Genomic DNA, 25,501 nt, shown 5'->3' on the forward strand with positions numbered 1-25,501 from the left:
TCTCTTCTCCCTTTAAACCACATTTATTAGAATTTTGAGAGAGTTTATACTGATTAACATGTGCTTGTTAGTTTTAAATGTTACAGAATCTGAGTAAATGTAAAATGTCTTCATTTTCCTCCTTGTTTACTAAATTGCCATTTCTTATTTAATAGTACTGGTAGGAACATAATATAAAGTTGAATTCCTTCAATAATTTTAAAATATGTTCTGAAATTAAACTCTTTTCTGTGTTGCTAAGTATTGTGCATAAATTATTCAGTTTCTCTCCTATTTCATTATACTTTTTCATCTCTTTGTTTTCCAGTAAAATTTTATGGTTCTAAAGGTGGTCTGTGAACTTCAGTATTTGTCATTGAAGATGGAGGAATCTGTGATATAATAGTGTATCTTTTAGTTATATTTCTTTTTTAAAAATAATCATTTTCATAAATAAGTCCCAAAATTATGCAAAATTATAATAAGCAACAATGTACCCTCTTATCATTGCTAATGACTTAATATTGACAGTTTTTTAAAGACCAGAAATACTTTTGTTTCAAATTCTAGGGTTAAAGTGAGAAGTATTTTTATTTTTATTTTAAATTAAATCTTCCACAAAGCTACCACAGGTAACATGATGAAACCAGCAGTTTCATGGTGTTTTGTTTTGCTTTATTGTGGTTTTTTGTTTGTTTGTTTTGGACTACTGGTAACTGTGGTTTAGCATTTTTCTATGCATATAAATCAGGATTACTTTTTTATATTAATTTGCCTTATTAACCTTAACATCCTTTAATTTTATAGGAAAGAACTGGTCCCGAGGGTATTTTTACAATTTAATATACGAACTATTCCATGAATCAGAATCTTAGCAGTAGAACCTGTTCAACTACTTCTGTGGACTGTTCAGGTGCAATTATAACTGGTTTAAAAGTTGAACATTTGTTTTATTTCAGAGTGATTCTATAAAGTTCATGAAATTATGTTTGATATTTGCCCTTTTTATCTAAAAATATTTAAAATCAAGATTTGGGCTATTTTGCTTTGTTTTTTAAAAGTGACTTGAGAAAGTTCTTTTGCTCCTTGTTCTCCATGCAAATTTTATAAGAATTCAAATTTCCCAGGGGAAAAAAGTACTTTTGTGGAATTTTTTTGGTTGAAAAGTTAGAAATTTCCCAAACCAATATTTTTATGTTAAGTACAGTGATGATATATCTCCAGACTTGATACAGTTTCATATTTTGATGCCCAGAAGACCTTATGACCTGGATATTAAATGTACACTGAATATATACAGAAATTAATTAATGTCAGAATCACCTAAAACATTGAGTAAACACATGCTTGCATACATACATGTTTATTAATGATACAGGAAGTATCATTGTGTTCCATAGTAATTAGACTTATGGTAGAAGTCCTTCTGAAGAATGACTGCTATTTATGTATGGCCAAACTAAATTTTAAATATTTTCTCATAATGTTTTTCTTTCCTCTTCTTACCTCATCATCATCACCACAAGTGAATCAAGTGACACATGTTAAAGCAGAGGTCCTTTCTCATTCCCAGGGCTTTTTCTGAGGAGGCAATGTGATGCAATGGAAGGAATATTACAGATAAAGGGAAGAGTCAGGCTTGAGCCTGCCCCTATAATCCTAGCACTCAGAAGGTTGAGAGAGGAGGATTGCAAATTCAAGGCCAGCCGGGACTACCAAGTAAGACCCTGTCTTGAGAAGAAACAAAACAAAAAAAGAAAAAAAAAAGCAGAAGTAAAGTGCTTTTTGTTCCTATTACCACACAGCATTTAACATACTTCCATCACCAAATGTGTGTGGGGATTTCTCCACACCAACAAGAAATTTTTGTCTGCAGATTATTTAGTGGACACCGGCAGTGTGTCCTCCAGTTCAGCTCATTTCTGACCTAAAGATAGTGTCAAATCCCACAGGTTGAGAGACAGGTCCCACAAAACTGCCTCCCACTTCAGATGCCAGTTGCTAGCATGGATTGTGGTCTGCTTCGGACCAGCAGACTATAAAATTTCCCATGACCCCTTGTCAGGTGTGACTGATTGTCTGGACAGCTCACAGAACTCAGGGAGAGGCTCTACTCACATTTACCCACTTATTATAAAGGACGAAACAGGATACAGATGGACAGGGGGAGGAGGAGACGTATAGGACCAGATAGTAGAAAGGGACACAGCTTTATACTCTGGATTTGCTACCCTCCAGGATCTTCTACATGTTCAGCCACCTGAAAGCTCATTTGAACCCCCTCCTTCTGAGTTTTATAGAGGCTTCATTACATTCTGCATGATTAATTACATCGTTGGCCATTGGTGATAACAGAAATTGGTAGGTGAGGTTGAAAGTCTCAACTAATTATGCCTTGGTCTTTCTCACCCACCAGTTCCCATCCTGAAGCTCTCTAGGGGACCCCAGGCACCAATCAACCTGATTGACTTACAAAATGCACTCTTTTCACACCAGAGATTCCACCAAATATTTATTCACCGTATCATGAGCATACACTTGAGAATCAGCTCTCCAGTCTAATCTGGGCTCCATCATCTGACGTGGGTGTGACCTTGTCCAAGTTGTTTAACTTCTCTGGATAGTTCTTGGTTAAAAGCAAGCAAAACAAAACTATGTCAGGTTCGGGCCAGGGATTTAGCTCAGTGGTTTCCCCGCCTGCTGCTCAAGCACAAGGACCCGAGTTTGATCCCCGGTACCAAAAAAAAAAACACTGCATCAGGTTGTTAGTACTGATTAGATCAACAAACTGTGAAGGACACAGCATAGTGCTGTCAACAAAGGTATTCACTAAACACTGGTTTTTCTCCTGTTCCCTGCTTCATATGAGTTCCCTTAGAGTCTACCCCTGAATTGTATGTGTATCTTAGTCAATCTTAAAAGTCATTCACCTTGAATATTTAAGGTAAAATACATTTTAAATACTGCACATGTTGTGAGAGTGAGTTTTTAATTATGATCCTAAGGAAGTTACTTGTTTCACGAAAATACTCAAACCTGTAGCTTCAAACTAAATAGGTAAGATAGTGTGTAGTGTTTTTATACGTTAAAAAAAAAATCTATGCCTGTTACAAGCAGCTCTTCTAGAAGGTAGGTACTCAAGAAGACTCTCAGGTATTGACATCAGAGAAGATTAACCAGAGTGCCTAGAAATCTCACCTTGGGCCAGGCCGTACTGTGATGTTGTAACACAAAGGACAATAGAATTCCGAGTATCAAGTTTTAGAGATAGTGTTTGGGATTGATCAGAACCCATTATATTAGAGAAATCTTTTCTAAGGTTGTATTGGATATACTAGGATTTGATTCATGCTTTCTGCTTATTCTGTATGGAATAGTTTGAATATGTAAGAGGTAATATAAAAGTTGACAAACTTGTTTTACTTGTTTCTCAGTGTTGCCAGCTTGTTGCATGTATAACACTGATATTTATAGTAAACATGTTGTTTTAAATATTAGCTAGTTCCATTGAGTTAACCCTATTAAATCCTGTGTTCCTATGCTATAGTCATTTAATGATTTCTTCCTCCAGTAAGTTGATAAGTAATTTGAAATAGCTTTTAGTGCTGATAAATTATTTGAAAGCATTGAAGGCAAAAGCAAAGACCTTATTTTTTAGGATAAAGTGATCCTACAACAGACAGAATAAATGAGATCTCTATCTTACTATGTGACCTTTTACTAATTTTTAAAGCATTCTGGTCCCATATTTTTTGTATGTAAGTGAAAGAGTTATAGTCTTGTAAAGTCCTTGTCCTATGTGACTACTTCTAGTTTTTAATTTTATGTGTACTTGTGTGTGTCAGTAGGTTATAGTATTCAGCAGAGTGAGTTCTAGACTAAACCACCTGAACGCATTTGTAAAGTTACCTATCACAAATTATACTGAGGATTTGAATAGAGAATCCAGATAAATCACTTAGCTCACTGCCACTCTGGAAATAACCCATTCTTGAAAACTCAGTTTAAGCCTCGAGCCCGAATGGTGTTAGTTGTGGACCTTCAGGTAGAGTTGATCTCTCTGCCATCCGTGTGCCTTGTGTTCACAATGTTAAGTTGCTAGCATAGTGGCTGGTGCTAAGCTTACCACAGATTCATCTTCGTGTTTACCTTCTTCCTTAGATAGTGAGCCCATTGAGGACAAAGATGGTTTTATTCATCTCCATAAGTTCATTGTCCAACATGGTACATTTTAAAAATTATTTTATTATTATTATTATTATTATTATTATTATTATTATTATTATTTTGGTACCGGGGATCGAACTTGGGTCTTTGGGCTTGCGTAGCAGGCGGCAAAACCACTGAGCTAAATCCCCGGCCCCATTTTTATAATTTTTAAATGAGGTTCTTTCCCCTTCTCAGTGGAAGATAATTCTGGAGCAACAGTAACAAGTAGAAATGTTCTAAAAATATCCAGTCATGTTCTTGAATCATATTTTTTTCTTTCCTTCCTCACACTTATTTCCATATAATAAGAAAGTAATGAAGTGACTGCCAAATGAAGGAAACTTTCCATTAATGAAAGTACTGTGATCAGAAATTGTATAAGCCAGCATAACAATACTATAGAAAAGTGTTAATTTTGGAATTAAAAGTCTTGGATTCATAAAATTAAAAGTCTTGGGTTCATGTTATAGCCCTGTTACTTTCTAGCCATATGACACTAATCAAGCTGTATTATCTCTGACTACAGAGTGGGGTTTATTGTTGTTTGGTGAATAATGTTTAATATGAGATAATGTACTGTACTAGTACTGCACCTGGTAAATAAAAGATACTCTAATATTTCTAGAATGGAGTTAGTTTTGGTTAATACTGTACCCATTAAATTTGAGAGAAGCCAAAGGCCAGAGATTTAGGTCAGTGGTGCCACTGCCTGCCTCACAAGCACAAGGTCCTGAGTTCAGTCCCTGGTACCAAAAAAAAAAAAATTGAGAGAAACTAAGTTATCTTACCACATACAAAGTTGTTTCCTGCTGCTAGAAATACTGTTTAAATTAGTTGATTCTCTAAACGGAACTAAAATGTTAAATGGTGACTGCTGTATTTTAATTCCATTATGCTAATGTTGCAGGGAAGTCACAAATATCAAATGGCAAAGGCATACCTAACAGTTTAGTTGTGTAATTAAAGACTTGTTTTCTGAATCAAAGAGGGCAAGTCTCTCCTTTACACTACTGTCTTGCAGTTAGGTCACTGAGAATTTGAGACATGAGCTGAAAACACTAGAACCATCAAAGTCTCTAATTCATTTTCTTATGAAAGCTGGAAGTATAGAGAAAACGATCCTCAAGGTTATTGACAAATAAAATTGGTTACTAGATATGCCTTTTAAACTAATGATCATAGCAGATAAACTGTATTATGTTACCTTTAAGAGTTTTGTCCACTTTATTCCCAGTTACCATGTTTTAAAACAACCTCTTAAAATGGACTACTTTTAATTTCTCCTCAATGTTTACTGATTTCATACTTTTTGGATAAATAAACGTTTTCTTCTAACCTTGTTTTGTGTTTTCCTCATTTGATCTGCTTTTCAAAGTCTTATCAGTGATCAAATTAGGCTTCGGTGTGACAGAAAACCATGTAACAGTAGCTTAAGAGACAGAGGGCTTACTTTTTAAAACTGTCACATAGTTTTCAACCTGGCTTTGGTCATTGCCACTCATTACATCCTTAATAAAGACCGGAGGAAGTGGGAAAGGGAAGCCAAAAGTTGAGCTATGTATATCACAAAGAGGAAGCTCTCAGAAATGTCCCCTTTCTGTCTCGTTATTTCCTGGCTGTCCACTATCTGTAACAGAGGCCAAGAAGTATAGTTCTTTTGCTGGGCACACGGTCACTTTGAATAGAATCAAAGCTTAGTTTGGGGCATTTTACTCTTAACACTTTTTTAGGGGTTTGAGTAGCTAGTTGATTGTCTGCCAAGAACGCAAGGTTCGTCATCCTGTACTTTCTTCATTAATGAAGAGTGCTCCAGGATCTAAATGAAGTCTTTGTGGGATATGTGTACAACACTAAGTATGCTGAGTACATGTAAATTACAGATGACGGTTATATTGGAGGCTTAAATAGCCAAGAAGACCCCAGACCTATCAGAAATGACACTTATCAGTGGGAACAGAACAAAAGTGATGGCTTAAATTCTTAAGGTTTGCTTTTCTCTCAGATATAGACTGGAGGTGTTCAATACAGTACCTCCACAGTCAGTGGGCTGCAGGTGTTTTCTGTTCTTTACGGTGCACTACTGTGTGGCTTCTGGCCTTACAGCCAAACACTGGCGGCAGCAGTGCCCACATTCAAGATAAGGAAGATGAAGTCAGACTATGAAAATGATGGCAAAATAAAGACTTAAGGGAAAAATGAGTGCATCCAGGAGGTGTTCACTCAGGTTGAAGTTCTTCAGAAGAAGCAAAATGATTCCAAGTGAAACCCAGAAAAGGAGGAGTAAAGGAAAAGCAATGGAAATAGCAAATATGTGAGAAAATGTGAATGAATGGGTATCGGCAGTATTAACTCTGGATTAAAATATCTATGGAATTAAAATGTACCATACAATAACAAAGGACAGGAAGATAAGTGGAAATTCATGCTCCAAGGTTCTAGCATTGAGTAAGTGATAAACTACTTTTATTAGACTATGAAATCAAGAGTACATGTTATGACCTCTAAGTTAAGCACTAAAAGAATAACAATGTGTATATAACAATTTAATAGAGGTATAATTATTTAAAAGAAAAAACGAAACAAGTCAAAACAAGTTGCATAATACAAAATCAAACACTGTAAATGATACTTGAATCAAAGTTAAAAAGGAACAATGAACATGTGCAATCTCTTCTTACTAAAAAGCTTCTGCACAGCAAGAGAAACTTCCAACAGTGTGAAGAGACAACCCATTTTCACCAGCTGTCCCTGAGACAAAGGTCTACTATCTCAAATCTATAAAGAACTTAAAAAAATTAGACCTCCCAGATTTAAAGACCCAATCCAAAAATGGGCAGAAATGAACAGACATTTAATAGATAATGTGAAATAGGAAAGGGGCAAAGGGGAAGTGGGAGGGGTAGGGGAAAGGAAAGAGGAGGAATGGAATCAATATGAGAAAATGAAAAACTGGAAACCAAGTCTTTGTAAATAGGGAGGGATGGAGGGGTTGAAGGGAGGGCAGGGGAATGGGGAAAAAACCAAGAGAGATTATGTAAAGGTGCAAATTTCTAGTGATGAATGTCATATTGTATACCTAAAATGTACCAATAAAGTTTTTTTTTAAAAGTTGAAAAGTTAGGCTGAGAAATATACTGTATACACTGCTCACAAATGACACTGCAATATAAAGGAACACACAGGTGGTAAGTAAATGCATCAGGAAAGATACACAAAGAAAATAACCAAATAATAGACAATGTGACTGGCATATCAGCCAAAGAAACTTAAGCATTATTAGAGATAAAAGAATATGCAAAACATGTAAGGATCGTAAGTCTATATGTGCCAAAAGAAATTTAAAATATGTCAAATAATACCATAGTTGGAGAAATCAAGATGTTGCCAACCTGAATATTATATAAATCTGCCCTCAAGTAATCCACCGGATTTAGATGGCTATAGTGAGATGTGTCAAAACTTCAAGAAGCAAATAATCTTTTTAAATAAGGAAAGCTCTGTTTTGACAAATCAAGCAGATGTGAGAGAAAAAATTATAAGCAGGTCTCTTATGAACACAACTGAAGTAGTTTAGTATTAGCATTTCAGATTCACCAATTAACATTCATTGTGACTAAACAAGATTAATTGCCAGAAAAGGAGGATGGTTTCACATTGAGAGTCTTATGTAATATGCCATGTTAACAAATTAAGGGGAAAGCCATGTCACCATCTCACTGAATGCAATGGGGAAAATCAAATGCAATCATCACACTCATTCTTCATTTTTCTAAGTCAAGGAAACAAAACATCCTCTTAATAGCAATATTATTAATATGGTGAAAGAAAACCTTATCAGAAGCCCAAGATTAACATCACAAGTGAACGGTACTTTGGGGCTGCTCCTGTAAGTCAGCAGTAGGGCAGGAATGGCTTTCATACCTGTAGTCCATACTGCATGGGAGATCTTGACAGTGGAATGGGTCTAGAAGAGGAAACAGGTGCAAAGATTGGAAAGGGAAAAGCAGTGTTAATGCACAAAGTAATTGTTTATTTGGAAATCCAAGGGAAACTACCAAGTATTACTGAAGTGAAGGTTTAGGATTTTGACATTTAAGATCAATTTGTAAGAATAATACTGTTCCTGCATTTTATTTGAAAGTATAATATTTAAGAGAATTTCATTCACAATAAAAGTTTTGAGAGACCTAATATATATCCAATTAAAATGTGCAAGAACTTTGTAAAAGTAGACCAAAATAAATGTAGGAGTGTCCCAAGTATGAGGAAAAGAACCAATATATTAAAGCGTCAGCCACCCATGTATAAATTTCCTGAAGTTCCAATCACATTCTCAAATTTTTAATGGAACTTTAAATACCTAGCCTAACGTGGAAAGACATAGCCATGACAATTCTTTTAAAAGGGGTGAAGAGGAGTACAAGCTCCCCTCATTCAAGACAGCAGGATTTATTATAAAACTAAAATGATATTTGTAATCCCAGCTACTCCAGAAGTTGAGGTAGGAGGATGAAAAGTTTGAGGCCTGCCTGGGCAGTATAGCAAAATCCCTTCTAAAAACGATACAAAAAGTCAAAATGATTAAACAGCCTTAGTGAGGCAACGATAGGCACATAGAGCTAGAAATGTGTGATGAAAACTTGAACGTGGCCACCAGTGGGGATGTGAATGGCTTCAATAAGTGGCACTAGGACCATCGCCTGTCCATGTGGGGGGAAAAACATTTTTTTCAACATAGTCAAAAGAAATTTGATGAATTAAAGACAAATATTTAAAAAATTTAAATACTTTAGAAGGATCCACAAGAAAATTTTTATCCAATTTAAGGATTTGTTGAAATGGGCAAAAGTATAAATCATAAAGAAAAAGATTGGTATATCTGACTGTATTAAGGTTAGAAACTTAAGTATGGCAAAATATTTTTTAAAAAGAAACCCATGATTTGGAAGGTACTTGTATTTACCAGAAACTTAACGAAGTAAAAGTTTTATCAAGGGTTAATTAAGGCCTATATAAAAAAACACCAGGGCCAGGGATTTAGCTCAGTGGTGCCCGCACCTGCCTCGCAAGTGCAAGGTCCTGAGTTCAATCCCCAATACCACAAAAAACAACAATAAAAAACAAATGAAAAAACACCAGAGAACCAACAGATGAATTAGCACAAAATGCTTTAGCTTACTAATCAAAAAACTGCAAATCTACAATTAAATGGTATTTCATGCTCAGAAATACAGGGGTTGGCAAAGATGTTGAGAAAATTCGTACATTTTTCATTGCCTTGGTAAAGTTAGAATTCTGTATTGCTTATAACAGCAGTTCAGCATCTGTCTGTACAGAACTAAAGTGCATTGTGTCTAGGTTTATAAATTGAGAGAACACTTGAAATTTCTGGTAGATGATTATAACAAGAGACAGACTGAATCGCCTTTTCCACAAACTGGAAAATCACATTTTTAAAAATTGTAAAACCAAATCTTAGCTATAGATAGAAAAGACTCCCAATATTTTGTTTTAAATGCAGCTACATTTGAAGGTATTAATGCAGTTTGTGTGCTACCAAAAATGCCTATTTTGGTCACATTGTACTTTCTACAGTTATCTAAGCCTTATTCCATAACCTTGACATCCATACAAAGAAAGTATGTGTAGTAACAGTTTGATTAGAATTCTTTCTCTTGGCTGAGGATTTAGCTCAGTGGCGCCATGCCTGGATTGAAACCACAAGGTCTTGAGTTTGATCCCCAGTAAGGGAGAGGGGGGGTCCTTTCTCTTCATAAGAAATAGAGAAACAACAGAGCAATCTGTTAATTATGATAGAGTATATATGAGGCTCAGATGTAATATTTTTGAGATTTTTGCTGTAATTTATTTTACTAGATCATAAATTCAGTGTCCTGATTAAGAAAGGCTGAGATTTTATAACCTGCTTCTACCTCTAAATAAATGATTTTGGGATTCTGGTCATGAGCTTTATTATAAACTAGTTTCTTTTAAGGAAAATCAGATTTTATTTCCAATTTCCTGTCTTTATTTCTGAAAGAAGGTATCTTTGTCACTTTTTCCAACAAGATATTATATATATGTCATATATATACACACACACACACGTCATATATATGTGCAAAGATGTTTTTTACAGCAGTATTTAAAATAGCAAGGGAAAATGTAACTTAAATGACCCCGGCACTGGTGTCTCTAGTTAAATCAAGTCCCTGGTGCCTGAGCTAAGAATGGTTTTGACATGTGTGCACTGAAGGGTTGACCTAGCAGATCTGGCATGTTCAAGCCCTTGGAGTTCCGGGAAAGGTCTGGCCCTCAGGCAGCTCATGGAAGATCACCTCTAAGCCCTGGGAGTATCCTGCCTGGTACAAGTGCCTTTGTTTACCCGGGGCCTTGGGTTGCCTCAGGTAGTTTGTGTGAACAGTAATTTATGGCGGGGGCACTGCACCTTGCTCTGTCAACCAGATGCATTGATAAGCTGAACACAGTAGCCAGGCACCTGCGTGGGTTCTCAGTGCTTACACGACTGACCCCAGTAAGAATCTTGGACCCCAATCTCATTTCTTGGTTGACAGTATTCCATGCACATCCCACACCATTTAGGGAGGTTTAAAAACTACTGACGATGCTCTATGTGCGTCTTACCTTTGCAGATTTTAAGCTATACTTGTGGATTTTGGTTATTAAACTAATCACTTTTCTGTGAGTCATTGAACTCAACGGTGGTCTTGGGGACCTTGACACAAAAATAAAAGGAATTACAGAAACACGTACACAAATTATAATAGAGACTGCAGGTGCCCTGCAAGACCTAAAATACTTTGGTCCTTTACAGACATTTCCAAACCCTGCAGAAATACAATCTAATGAATAAATAACATTATTTATATACAATGAAATCATAGAAAAGAATGAATATCCACATGAATAAATCTCAATTTGATTCAAGTGGGGAAAAGGAGAAAAAAAATGACTGAAGGATAGTACAGTATGATAGCATTTATGTAACTGAGAACTATTTTCCCAGTGCAGTGGCACATACCTGTAGTCCCAGCACCGAGGGAGGCTGAGGCAAGAGGATCAGGAGCTCAATTTAGTGAGACCTTGCCTCCAAACAAAAAAGTAAAAAGGGCTAGGGATGTAGCTGAGTGCTAACGCCCTAGGTTCAATCCCCCAAACCTAAAATAAAACAGTTGTTAAGAGTAAATATGTATGTATTAAAAACAAAATCACAACTTTATGCATACACATAAGCATTTACTGAAAACAGTAGTTTGAGAACAGCCACAAACTTAAGCATAGCAGTGAGTTCTAGGGGAAAATGGGGCGAAAGATTATTTGTAACATTTATTGTTTGTAAGAAAGACGCAAGGGTAAGAGCAAACCTTGAAAACAAATGAAAAGGAGATTAGTATTTCTGTGTATTTCCCTAGGTCAACTTTGTTTAGGATTACAAAATGATTGTACCAAAAACCTCAACTGCTTCCAACAAACCGTCTTAAACTAGAAACAGGCCTTGGTAAAAGAATTGCTCAAGGTCAAGCTGAATTCTGGTTTAGTTAGAGGTCTTTCTAGAGGAAGTATTTTAATACTGACAGGTTTAATTTGAACTGTGGAAACTTAAAAGTTGATTCTAGAGACAAAAAAATAAGGATATAACAATTACACCATACATTTTAAGTTCAGAAGATTGAGAAATTGCAGGAGTAAGAAACTTTCTAAGAACTCCTACAGCTGGAGGTTTACCTGGAGGCTTACCTGGTTTTACAAACCAGGTAAGCATTGCCTCTGCAGGGATTCATTCCCTTTATCCTAGGGGCAAGACATTAAATCCACCTCAGGCTTCCAATGGTGGCAGTATGCCGAATTTGTATTTTCTTTTAAAAATTGTTCTGTTATTTGTAGCAGTCATAGAGATCACCCCAAGTTTACTATCCACTGATACCTGAAAGATTTTAAATGTACTAAATGCTAAGTACTAGTAGGATCTTAAGTAAGAACATGTGTGGCAATGTGCCATGTAAACTGTAAATTAGGGTGAAGGTGTATTACTAGTGTTTAACCAATTAACTCAAGTTTCTATATAAAGCTTTCTCTATGTTCCGGAAGCTAAAGGAGACAATGTAAAAAAAAAAAAACAACCCATGTTTAAGTGTTACGTAAATGAGTCTTATAAAAAGTATTACTATCACCCTGACTGTGATGACACTCAAGTGGGCTAATTGTAATTGTGAAGGGAAATAAATGCCTGTTTGGTTTCCTGAGACCAGAGGTGAGCTGCATCCTTTGCAAAGAAGGGAAAGTGATTAATGTTCATCTGGTTCTTTGTCAATCATTGTACCTTATAAAAGGAACAAGAATAGGATGTAGTTCCCACTCTTTTTTTCAGTAACATTTATTGAATATCATTTATTGAGCACATGCTGGGCAGACAGAAGCAGCTATTTAAGTATATTGTTGTCCTCACTTTTGCCTGAAAAGGTATTAACCTTATTTGTCAAGTTAAAAATGAGACTCAGAGAACATAACTGAATCTAATAGGTCCTACACATCTCTGGCTGCCAAACGTGCTTCACAAAACCAACACCACTGGAAACCTAGCATCCAAAAGTTCGGTAATCTAGTAAAGAAAAGCAGCTATCATAGGAAGTAAAGAAGGAAGACTTCTGTGTGAGTGGGAGCAGGCTAGTCTTTGGGGGACAAACAGGACCTAAAGGATGTCATGAGGACAACTAGGGTTTGGTAGTGAAAAATGCACATTGTCCCAGGGAGAGAGAGAGACATGGTCACCATTTACTAGGTTACCTGCCTAGTTAAGCCTGTGTGTGCATCTTGGAAAATGAGAGAACTCTCACTTGTTGTGGTGCCTCTGGCTACCATTTAGTCCCAAGACAAGAAATAGTGGTGGGTGAAGGGGACAATTGCAAGGACGGTGTGGTAAACTGAGGACTCCTGGAAATGATGGCAGATTCTGCTCCTTTCCAGAACTCAGGTCCAGGTGTGACCTCAAGGTCAGGATAAACCAAAAATTGTGTAAACATACATGAGAGAATGTTTTAAATGTTCTGGAGATAGCAACTCACCTTTTTAACCCCTTTTGAGAGTACTACATGTAGGATAGCTGGGGGTTAGGGTTTTGAGATGCCAGGACAGAATTCAGTATGCCTGGGTTCTGTACCTTTTCCCTTCACGGGATTCCAGATTGTGTGCATGAATGTGTTGAGCCTCGGTCACCACATTTATCCCACCGTTTTGGTTGTAGGTGCACACTGACCCATGTGAAATTGGGTTGGAAGGAATAGGTGTAGATGCTGGGTGGTACTGTCAAGCGCCACTGCTGATGGTGCTACTGTAAAAATTCACAGAGTTTATTGGCTTTTTGTTTGTTTTTTAGTACTGGGAACTGAAACTGTAGTTTTGTACTGAGCTCCATCCCTATCTCTTTTTTATTTTTATTTCGAGACAGGGTCTCCCTAAGTCACCAAATTGCCTGGACTGGGCTCCTCCTGCTTCAGCCTCCCAGAGTGCTGAGATAACAGGTAGGTGCCACCACACCAATCTGGCTTCTCATATGGCTTTTAAAGGCTTTTTTTCTAGCTTTGCAAGTTTTATGAAATAGATACTTACGTAATTTTTTCTTCTTTTGGCATGATTTTTAAAGAAAACTAAATCAGAGCCTTGTGGCCAGACTTTGCAAGTAAGAGAGGAAACTGGAGCAGGAGACCTCATTTTAGCCCTGAGGCCTCATGAGACAAAAGTGTTGTAACTGTTCAGTTTTCAAATTTTTGATAACACTTTTCAAAAAGTGTGGATGATGAATTCCTGCTGCATGCAGATTCTGTGTTGGTTACAGAGGGCATGTAAACTACCAAATAAGCGTTTCCTGCAGTTTCTGTATCTCCCACACTGTGGTACCTGTGTGTCACTTTAGCAATATTTTTAACCCATAGTCTACCAGCCAGTTTTGTTGCATTTTGTTTCTTTCCACTTACATTATTAAAGCAATTCTTTCATGATCATGATTGTTAATGACCAAACATTATTTTCAAATGTATCCCCCTCCTATGAGGAGTGAAGCAAAAAGACCTAATTTCTGTCACCCAATCTGTTTGTTATACATTGACTTGAAGATCTGATTCAAAATCCTCAGCTTAAAGATGATTATCTAAGCTGGTATTATCTGACTATTTTTAAATAATGGAATCTAATTTTTTTTTTTTTTTTTTGGTACCAGGGAGGGAACTCAGGACCTTGCACTTGCGAGGCAGGTGTGGTGCTACTGAGCTAAATCCCCGGCCCTTTTGTTTGTTGTTTGAGACAAGGTCTCACTATGTAGCTCAGGCTGGCCTTGAACTCACCATGTAGCCCAGGCTGGCCTCTTAACTCACAGTGATCCTCCTGCCTCAGCCTCTCGAGTGCTGGGGTTACAGGCATGCATCACCATGCCCAGCTGGAATCTGTTATTTAAAAAGAAACTTTTCAAGCTTGGATTGTACTTCAGCGACAGAGCTCTTGCCTGGTGTGCACAAAGCCTTGGATTCAATCCACAGTGATGGAACAAAAATAATTTTTGGCCAAGCCCCATAAGTAAAACATACAAATGTGAACCCACCTGCTAAACTGCTTCCCCAGTTCCCCTAGTAGCTTCTGAGGTGCACAATTTGAAGACTATTGATATGAAGTTGCCGTTTGTGATCCTCTCAGACAAACTCTAGCTAGCCTCTTAATCATGTTTAGTTCCCTAGACTGTTGTTTTGAGACCCGTGCCTTTGCTTATGCTCCACCATCCTCCTTTCACTCTTGATGGCATTTGATGGTCTTTGATAATATCTTTTCCTGGAAATTGGCCCTGGTGCACTTGGGTGTGCTTCCTGGGCACTTATTTTGTTCCTGTAATGATAGAAGTCACTGCACTATTTAATTTGTCTGACTTTCTCACACTGTAATTATGTTCTTATTTGGTATTCTTCCTCCAGGATCAGGCCTGTGGTTGATACTCAGTAATGATGGATGGATGGATGGATGGATGGATGGATGGATGAATGGACAGATGGACTGATAAAAGAGTTTACCAGTAAGCCAAGAGAATGAGATATTCTGGTACCTGGAACTGAAAGGGGGAACAAGAGAAACTGATAAAGAAGGTAATTTTCTTCATATGGGCAGTTGGTTTGGAATTTGCCTGTAGGTTTAGAGTGGACCTGATACATTTCCCAGAATGCAGTCATCACCAAGTTGGCCCTAGGGAAGAATCCAGCATGAGTCATAAGCCTCCCCATATTTGCTGCCATGTATTTATAACTAATGCAGTGGTTTTTCACTTGTTAAACAATGAAAGAAAAATGGTTGCATGAAGGCCAAATGAAAGACTAATGCAAAAGGCCTTAATAATTAATTTTTAAAAGGTTTGTAAGTGACAACTCAACAGGGAAGTTATAGAAACATTTAGGCTGAAGTTTGAGCTTAAGGATACAACTCCTTGGATTGTTCTGGGGTTAAATTGGGGTAATTTGAAAGATGGTAGGAGGAAAGCCAATGACAATTGTTTTTCCTGCTTTTTTTCTTATAAACAGCAAATTATATCATTGGGAGTTTTGTATATTTGAGTACTTCAAGATGGTGAGAGTCTATGAAGTGAGGAATGGAATTAAGTAGAAGCTGTACTGCTTAATATGTATTATTACATTACATATAATGTGTATTATTATATTACTATTAATATGTATTATTGACTCATGTATCAGTCAGCTGCCTGTCACTGACAATACCTGACACATAGGAGAAGAGGTTTAATTTGGCTTACAGTTCAGTCCCTGGTTTGCTGGCTCCAAAGCGGGAACATCCTGGAGGAAAGGGAACATTGTTCACCTCATGGTGACCATGAAGTAGAGAGAAGTTGCTAACTGAGAAAAGGTAATCCCAGCACTTAGAACCACTTTTGTCTTTTATTTGCCAAGCTAAGGAGGTATCTGAAAGTTAGACATCCATATTCCTGGCTTTCTGAAGCTACGGATACAAAGAACTGAATTTCGAGGCTTGCCAAGCTGGGTACTCTCCTCATAAATTCCCTCATTCTAGACCCAAAGGTTAATATCCTAAAAATAAGAGGGGACTAGAAATAAGCCAGCTCTCAATGTATTTTAAGTAGGCTTTGTGTCAAATGGATGGCCAAGGACACAGAAAATCTTAAATTTTGTAAGCATCCCAGGAGTCTAGGAGAGGCAACAAAAATTGTCCTGTGTTTCAATTTATTTCTATAAATAATTTTGCAATTATATAGCACACAATCAGAGAGTCCCCAGCAGAAATTCCTCTCAGCACTGATCAGCTCAGTAAGCCTTCTTACTGAAGAATTCAGTTGTCCTCCTTTCCCTGTTCTGTTTGTCCTAGGCATTGTTCTTTTTCACTGAGACCATCTTCCAAAATAAATCCTTGCTTCTGAACACTTTTCTTCACCCTGTTGCATTTGCTGAGATACTTGGTGCCACAAATGGCCGTACAGAAAGACTTTTCAGATAGATTTTGATACTGGACCAACCAGACAGTCATAAGGACCCCATTACTGCTGATGAATGGGATGATGGTATCTTCTGCTGGTGTGCAGAAACCTCACAAATACTAGGAGGTTTCCTGCTATGAGTCAGAACGGTGGAGGAAGATGAAGTATTAGCTTATGTGTTAGTGATAACACAGAAAAATATGTGGTCATTCATTTTAAGGAAAGAACAAACTGACTTCGGAAAAGAAAATGGCATCCTTTAGTTAGCCAACTATCAAGCCCAAAGAGTGCTGAGAGTTTCCGCAGAAGCACAGAGTGCTGCCTCCTGCCTCTGCCATAGGACATCTGCGAAAACCTAGGCCCAGGGGCTGATTGTGCATGCAGCCCAGCTACGAAGAGGAGCATATTCAGCCTCACAGGTCTCTGATATCAGAGTCAGGACCCAGATAAAGAAACACTAGACCTTTACACATGGGATAGATTATTTAGAAGGACAGACATGATAGCCTTGAATTCCAGATTCCTCTGAACAACCAAAAGCAGCAGTGTCTGCTCCCTCCCTGGAAGAGAACAGCCCCCCTTGCCTGCAGACCCTGCAAAGGCCCCACTGGATGGAGAAGCCTCGCCAGGTGTGTTTGTCCTAAAATCTGCTTCTCCCTCCACATAACCAACCAACAGAGGAGGCAAATTAGAGGTTGGCTCAATGTTTTTCTGCTGTCGCATGACAGCCTGTCTATAAATATAAGGACAGTGGTCAAGGAAAACCCTTCTGGCTGGCTGTTTTACAATCAACCCACCTTATATCCAGAGATAAATGGCTTAGATATGGCTAAATGTGATCATTTGGGCAGTGGTGAGTAGTTAGGTGGTCTCAGCCTTGGAGAAGACAAGACTGAAAGAGCAGAAACAAGAAAGTCTAAGGAAGAGCCAGAGAAACGGATTTATGGGAATGAGTTGAAGTCAGAGAATCGTCGTATTTCACCTTACGTTATTGTGTGCTAGATACGAACCCTCCCAAAGGTGCATGCAACAACCAAGAAGATGGAATGGCTTGTGTAAGTATCAGCTGGCTACTTAGCTACCTGGTGATGTTACAGTGGGGTCCTTAGAGAGACCCTGATGGCAGGAATGATGACTCTGTCTGGGCTTCCTGTCGCTTGGGCTGTCCTAGCTGCTGCTACTGCCAGAAGCCCAGAGCACCTGCTGCAGTGCTGAGCAGAACCAGTGCTGAGCCGTTAGTGTGACTCTCCATTGCGGGTCATCCAGTCTCCTGATTAGCAAGTTGATTCCATTAGACCCTGTGCACCTGAGAGAGCAACAATTCATCTTTCAGAAATTGGCAGCTACTTCAGTTAAGATTTTGCTTTTTCTGTCTACAGTTCTTCCACACCAACCCTTGAAGCTGTATCTAAATCCCAGCTGTGTTATTCATTAGCTATGATTTCAACTTCTTTTGAATGTTTACATTATGAGATTGATGTGAAAATTAAATGAGCTAATACATGAAAAGTCTCATAGTTTATACTCATTCTTTACTATTTTAATTCTTATCAGGTCAAGAAAATTTCCTTCTCTTCCTTGTTTGCGGAAATTATTCTTAGATTAAAATAATAATGCAATTTGAATATTATCAAATGCTTTTACTGGGATAGTTAGCATGTTAATTTGGGTAGGCTACAGTGCTAAATGGTTCAGTCAGACTTGTGTAGATGTCACTGTGAAGGTAGTTTGTAGATGTGATTAACATTTATAGTCAGTCGACTTACGTCCTGGGTGGGACTCATCTGATCAGTTAAAGGCCTTAAAAATCAAAAACCAAGCAGACAAACAAAAAAACCTCTGATGTTTCCTGGAGACAAAGGAATTCTGTCTCTAAAGTGTAACAGAAATCCTTCTTAAGTTTCCAACCTGCTTGCCTGCCCTGTGGATTTTGGACTTAAGACTGTGTGCTTAACTCTTGGTGGCTGTCCTGTCCTGCGGATTTCACTTAGTAGTCCCCACAATTATGTAATTGAGTGAGCCAATTCTTTAATTTCTCTCTCTCTCAATCTCCACCCCCTCTTCTATCCTATGTACTTTTTTCCTCCAAAATCATAGGTCTTAGGCACATTCTTGACTCGTTGAATCTTCATTTCCTTCTCATTAAAATGGGTTTACTAGTATCATCTCAGTATCGTATGGAGGGTTAAATGGAACATGAAAGCATTTTGTAAACTCAAGCAGTACATAAGTGTGGTTGGGGTTATTAGAACACACAAATAAGTATAACCACTAAGAGCAAAAACTAAAACAGAGCCTCCTGAACTCCCTGGCTTTGTCTCAGAGAACCTTCATGTGCATTTGGCACTGTTGAGAGGATGTGGGTGAGAATCTGTGCAAGTGAACATGGCCCTCTGCCCCTGCATTCTCGGATCAGACATGGTGACTGTCCTGGGCTAGACAGGGCTGAACAGTGCTGCTTTCCGGACACCCACAGCCACCTGTGAAATCTGATGTGCTGTCAGCTGCCAACTGCTCTTCTTTCTACACCTGAGTGAATGTAATTTTTTTTATCGGTCAACATCTACTATTCCATCTAACATTGCAGTAAGAAGCTTTTGTTTTTTGACCTCACTCCATTGCTCTTCCTTTCTAGCTAGAGGAAAAAAAGATCCTATTTTTCAAAAGAAAGAACCCAAGTTCAGGAGTCAGCAGGTTGGGGTGTATTGTCATTTATGTCCAGCATAGCTGAGGAAATACGACCTTTTTGTATGTTACATTATTCATTGGTCACTCTGGTTAATGGTGCCTGACCCACCTACTTCATGTGGTTATTAGAGCCAATGGGGAAATTAGTGTGTACCTGCATCTCAGCTAGGTGCTCTATTAGTTAACTGTCATAATAATTTACATACATGATTTAGTTAGCATAAACTTGGATAAGTAGATTTGAAAAGTTACAATCTTGTTTGGAATATTTTTAAATGTGTCATTTTAATGGTGTACCCTAGAAGGAACTCAGTTCTCAGATTTGTGTAAACTTTATCAGGAATACTTGAGGGGGAAAGAAGAAATGAAAGAAGTGAAGGAGCTTGACATTTCAAAATCATAAACATGGTGACTGTGGTGTGGTGGCCAAAAGCCTGGTTGCTCGGGTGTGAATCCCAGCTCTGTGTAACCTCTGGGTTTCAGCTCCTTCATCTGTAACATAGTAGTGTTCTGCCTCGTGGGATTGCTGGAAGACTAAATGGTTTGATTTACAAAATGGATAATGGCAGGGACCATAAAGTGGTTATATAGACCATGAATGCTCTTGTAGATCAGAGGAGATGAATAGAGTATCCACTTAGGATATCAGCAATAAATTGAACACATGAAATGCCCTGGGATTGTGGAGGCAGCAGGTATGGGTGGCGATTTGGATGAATCATGAGTAGCCATGGGTTAATGATGGTGGATGCTTGGTAGTATCACACAGACAATTGCTATACTATTTCTCTACTTTTGTAAACAGTTGAAATTTTCCTTATTAAAAATTCTTTCCAGAAAATGTTGGCCTAGGAAATCCCATAGTTCCATATCTATATGCCTTCATTTCAGTTCACTTTTGCAAATGACCACATAGTGGACTAGGAGATTAAGAACCGATAAAATGATATAAAGTTATCATTTTTATCAATTTCTTTCATTAAGCACAGTTGACAAAATCATATATATTTAAGGTATGCAACATCATGTTTTGAGATGCATGACATTGTGAAATGATTACAACAATCAAGTTAATTAACATTCATATTTTAGAAAGCATTTGATGCATAAAATATTTGAACTAAGTCACATTAGAAGTAATTTTGCCAAACTCGGGTCTTATGTTGTGATCATCATTAAAATGTTTATGTGACTAATTGAAGGACTAAGTGAGAAAAAAGATTTTTGACAATAAGAAGAAAATGTAGCCCCATTTCAAGTAAAATTTAGGAAACAACTTTTATATAAACAAAGAGGTTGTGATCAGATACAGTGTCAGAGCCTCCAGTCTGCAAATAGCATTATTTATTAATACATCTTTCTGAGTTAAACAGTAGCTAAAATATCCTAGCTGTCGTGTTTAATGATTAGTTTACATAACCTCACAACACTAACTTGAAAGCTGAGCTCATTTATTTTTCATATGCACTGTAAGCAGCAGCACCTGGGGTTGAGGACGGACCTCTCCCACGAGGAGTTAATGAAGCTCAGTAGGTCAGCAGATGTTGCTAAAACTAGGCTGTTTCTTAATTTTACACCATACTCAGTTGCTCGCAGCCAATGGAGTTGTTTTAAAAAAACAAAAACTGTAAGTGTAATCAATGTTGGTGGTAAGGTATGGAGAATTTTGTAGTTTCAACATGATAACTCACTTCTAATTTTTATCAAAGTAAAGTACACAGTCTGGGAGAGCCCTGGGTCTGAATCCAGTTTCCACTGGTCACAAGTTGTGTGATTCTTGGCAAGTATCTTAAGCTGTCTGAGCTGTTTTCTCGTTTGTAAAGGAGAGTTAATACCAGTCTCTAGTGAGCTGGTAAATGTTTAACAATTAGCTCTCAGGGTTAGCAAAAAGCCATGATTTGTAGGGCCTGCTGGTTTCTGTGGTGTAATTATTCCCACCATGGCCTACTTCAGGCTACCAACAGGACTTCTGTGAACAGACCCAGGGAATAGTGATCACCATCCATTGTTCCCACCCTCTAGGTTCCGGGGGTCTCTGGGCCCAGGAGCTGGTTAATAGTAAATCTACTGACTAAATCATTAGAAAGCAGTGTGTTTTGTGTATTTATTACCTTTGTTTTTAATATATATATTATTTAATTGTAAGTTGATATAATTTGATTTTAAGTAATGTAGAATACAGAATCCAGCTTACCAAATCCCTGAGAATGTCACAGTTTGCCCTCATGAGCTGTGCATCCTGGTTCCAGCACACTGCTGCCTATCTTCAGCTCTTGGATTTCCTAAACACTGCAGTAAGGAAATTTCTCCATGACCCATACCCACATCATACGATGTGAGACTGGCGTGTGACCAAGTGTCCCGTCTGACTTTTCTCCAGGGTGGCTGTGCCAGCTGGCCCTCCTATAGCAGTGCTGGAGCTCCCCACATCTCCCCTAACCAGAGACATCGCAGAGGGACAGGAAACATGTGATGGATCTTGTCATACCATGCAGCATTTGAAGCAGCAGATGAGCATCCAACTTGGAACATGGAGTGATCAGCATGGTGCAGAGTGATAAAAAGTAAAAACAGAGTCAGATTTCTAGCACAGTACTATTTATTTAAATGCATACAAAGTGACATACTTTTTTTTCAAGGGCACCCGAATAAAAAGATGCAGATTAGATGTATTTGAATACTCTTGGAATATCCATGGAGGGCAGGGCTTTGTTGTGTCAGTGAGATGCTTTCAAGCTTGGATTCCTATTGCCTCTAATAGGCCTGTGCAAGGTGACACATTTATCTAATTTATTTTCCAGATTTAAAAACACACAGAATGTATATTTACTGTATTTCCCTAATAAAGCAGCATATCCAGTATAGCAACTACATACAGCAGTCATCAAAGTTTACAACCATCATAGCTCAGTTATCTGTACCTTGACAGTGATAGTCTGCCTTATGTACATTATCCCACTTAAGGTCTAGACAAAGATTTGAAGTTTAGAGGACCCAAGTATTTTAGCCAAGATGAGAGACCTAGCAAGGATGGGGCAGCACTGCCTAGCGAACAGCAGCATTACCTGGTCCTCTGCCAGGAGAAACAAAGACTGATGTGTGGGCCGGGGATTTAGCTCAGTGGTTCCTCTGCCTGCCCTGCAAGGAAAAAGACCCGAGTTGGATCCCCAGTACCAAAAAAAAAAAGACTGGTGAGCACTCTACATCTGCACTACTCTCTTGTGCATTCTTTGTCCCCAGACAGCAAATATTACAATGATTAATTTCAAAGTGTGAATTACATTGAAGTAATGATGATGCTATAAGGATCATGAAGATTTTACAGAAACTCTTTGTTTTTATTTGCATGAAGAATAAAATTAGCAACTCACATTTTCCAGTTTACCCAAGGTCATACAAGAAATTTTCCAAATGCCCAAGATGAGAAGCCCAATTTCTTAACTCTTAGTCCAGTTATATATCTATATATATATATATATCGATATATATCTATATATTTTTTTTGGTGCAGAGGATCATTCTCAGCACCTTGCACTTTCAAGGCAGGCGGTGGAACCACTGAGCTAAATCCCTGGCCTAATACATAGATTTGTTTTGTGGTACCAGGGATCAAACTCAGCACCTTGCACTTGCCTACATCCCCGGCCCAGTTCAGATATAATTTAATTGAAACAAATAGATTTAGGGAATCCTAGAAATTCTAAGGAGGGTTAACAGCTACCTGTTCAGCTTAGACAAGCTGCTGGACCTCCCAAGCACTAGTTTCCTTGGTCACGCAGCTGGGTTATACCAGACTTGTATGGCTGGTACAAAGATCATTCACTGATGCATTTATGGAATTGTGGAGGCAACTTCTGTGTGCCAGGGCCTTGTCTAGGCTCAAGGACATAACAAGTCTATCAAAATCCCTTCACTTGAGCTTATATTCTAGCAAATGAGGTTTAAGTAGCTACATAAATATACGAGTAAATCAATTAATGAGTGCTGAAAAAATTAGGACAAGGAAATAGAGAGTTATGGGGAAAAATAGGTTTTAGGGAGGGAGGTCAAATGTCTATCTTTAAGGAGGTGAGAGCTGAGCTGACACTTCCAGCATTTAAAGGAAGAGCATCTAAGGAGAAGGAACAGCAAAAAAAATCTCCCAGGTAGTAATAAACTTGACCTTTTCCAAGAAGAGCCTCATGAGGACAGCATGAAAGAGACATGTAGTAGCAAGACAGAAGTGAAAGTAGAGATGAAATCAGCTCATGGGAAACAAAGTATTAGAAATTTTTCAATTGATATCAGCATTATCTGATTTCCATTTTTAAGACAGTTCTCTGATTGGGTTGAGAGGGGCCCAAAGTGGAAATGACCTGGGTCATATAGAGAGATGCTGGTGGCTTCGATGGGCCGTAATGGCAGACTGCACTGGGGGTATTCATTGACCTGAGCAAATACCCTTCATGTTGTTTATAATACATGGGATACTCTTCTAAAGTTCAGTTATAGGTATGAATTTAACTGTAGATTTTCTTAGACTCTGTCATTTGTTTCTTGATTTTTCTCTGAAAGGGAGTAATCTCGTTCTGTGGTCATATACCAAACCACAAGTCCTTCTGTACCACCATCTCTCTCCCACCAAAGAGTTCACCTACTAGGGGATGTCAAGATTGGATTGGCAAGTTAATAACTTCAGTATAAAAGTTTGATATTGCAAATACTAGAATTTTTGAGGTTCAATGCCTTTCTGAAGTAGGAGAAGAGGACCCCTGGCATTTTTGTTAAGGTCACTGTCTATGACACGTATAGTACTCCACTCACTACTAGTAACAGGATGCTCACTACCAGCCACCCAGTGAATAGCATATCTCTGAAATCCCTCTTTAGCTTCCCAGGACCACTTCTCACACCTATTGCTTTAGATAGGAACCCTTGCAAATAGATTCTGAATCAAAGAGTTGATCACAGAAAGTTTATGCAAGTGCAATCAGAAGATACACCTTTGCAGAAGCAAGCAAGGCAGAAATGCATGGAGGGAGAAGCTGACCTGAGATGTGGTTGTAACTGAAGTCTCAGCCATCCCAAACCCTCCACATAGCATCCTTACCTCCACAGAGACTTTGTGCCTCCAGATCTACTGGATCCCACACTGTAGTATAGATGCACATCTTGTACAGAAACAGCACTGTTTGAGATAGAGCGCCCCTCTGTCTAGATCTCTCTCAGTCATGGAAACTTCTTAGGACCCTACAGGGAGCTCTGAGCAGCGTTGGTCCTTCACTTGTCCAAAATTGAAGGAAGGAGGCCAGTTATGCAGCATGGGCTACCCCTGAGGAAGGAGCATAGCTTCAGGGAGGACAGTGCCTGTCACTGACAGCAGTTCGCAGTGAAGCTCCAGCTCTGACACCAGCTAGCAAGGTGCCTAGCATCTGGGGCCGGGACATAGGCTATGAAGAGGCGTTCAGGGTAGAGGACCACAGGATCTACCACATATGAGCATCTTCATTTAAATGGAGAAAACAGTGCCATGCTAGAGAGAGAGAGATGGCATTGGGACTGGGACTTCCCTGTGTTTGTGTCCCTGTTCCCAGACTTACCAAGTAACTGTCCAAGTTATTTCATGTTCCTGAATTTTTGTTCCCTCATTTGGGAAATAGACATGATCATAGAACACCTTGTCCTACCACCTGGATATTACAGAGGTGAGGTCTCCTCATAAACATGACCTGGTTTCAAAGAAGTGCACACCAGGGACAAGGATTCAGGGCAGAGCTCAGAGTCCAGGAGAAGGAGAGTGCTTCATACCTTTGTGCTTCTAGGAAAAGAGGACTAGAGGGAAGACACCCTCAAGGAAGGAAGAAACTTGGTGAAGAAGAGAAAGAAGAGATGGAAACAATGAGGAAGAGAAAAGATGGAAGCCATTATTTGTTAAAGACCTTCCACATCCATGTTGCTACATTTGGCACTTGTTCCTACATTCCATAAGGAGTTTTGTTGTAAGTGAAGTTAAATCCAACTGTCTTAAGCAAAAATGGTGCACAAATTAGCTTAAGCCAAATAAACACATGAGCATAAATGAGGAATGTAGTAGCTCAAGAGCTAAAAAGTAGGGAGGTCTGGCTTCAGGCATAACTTGATTCTAGG

At 38.5% G+C, this 25,501-nt stretch overlaps 1 protein-coding gene and 1 long non-coding RNA gene across 50 annotated transcripts in view; one reads left to right on the forward strand and one right to left on the reverse strand.

Annotated features, from left to right (window-relative positions):
- The window catches only part of Zfat (zinc finger and AT-hook domain containing), a 346,969-nt gene that overhangs the window by 32,450 nt on the left and 289,018 nt on the right, over nucleotides 1-25,501 (forward strand). For 18 of the 49 annotated variants that reach the window (XR_015440115.1, XM_087183847.1, XM_087183856.1 and 15 more), the window contains 4 exons: nucleotides 13,655-13,727; nucleotides 15,165-15,332; nucleotides 21,756-21,939; nucleotides 25,177-25,353. The exons of 5 other annotated variants lie outside the window; for them this stretch is intronic. The gene's annotated coding sequence lies outside the window, so the exon portion shown is untranslated. Of the gene's footprint in view, nucleotides 1-1,552; nucleotides 1,699-13,650; nucleotides 13,728-15,164; nucleotides 15,333-16,578; nucleotides 17,743-21,755; nucleotides 21,940-25,176; nucleotides 25,354-25,501 lie in introns of those variants that run through there. 26 more of the 49 variants (XM_087184073.1, XM_087183870.1, XM_087183986.1 and 23 more) reach the window with 16 other exon arrangements.
- LOC110347386 (uncharacterized) lies at nucleotides 1,692-11,358 on the reverse strand. Its single transcript, XR_002391991.2, has 3 exons — nucleotides 11,231-11,358; nucleotides 8,110-8,152; nucleotides 1,692-2,605 (listed from the first exon to the last, which is right to left on the reverse strand). It is a non-coding gene; the product is annotated as an uncharacterized LOC110347386 (long non-coding RNA).

The sequence above is a fragment of the Heterocephalus glaber genome, unplaced genomic scaffold (assembly GCF_053883595.1).
Source record: "Heterocephalus glaber isolate CG9 unplaced genomic scaffold, H.glaber_assembly_v1.0 deba00000281, whole genome shotgun sequence".
In the NCBI taxonomy this organism is placed as follows: domain Eukaryota; kingdom Metazoa; phylum Chordata; class Mammalia; order Rodentia; family Bathyergidae; genus Heterocephalus; species Heterocephalus glaber.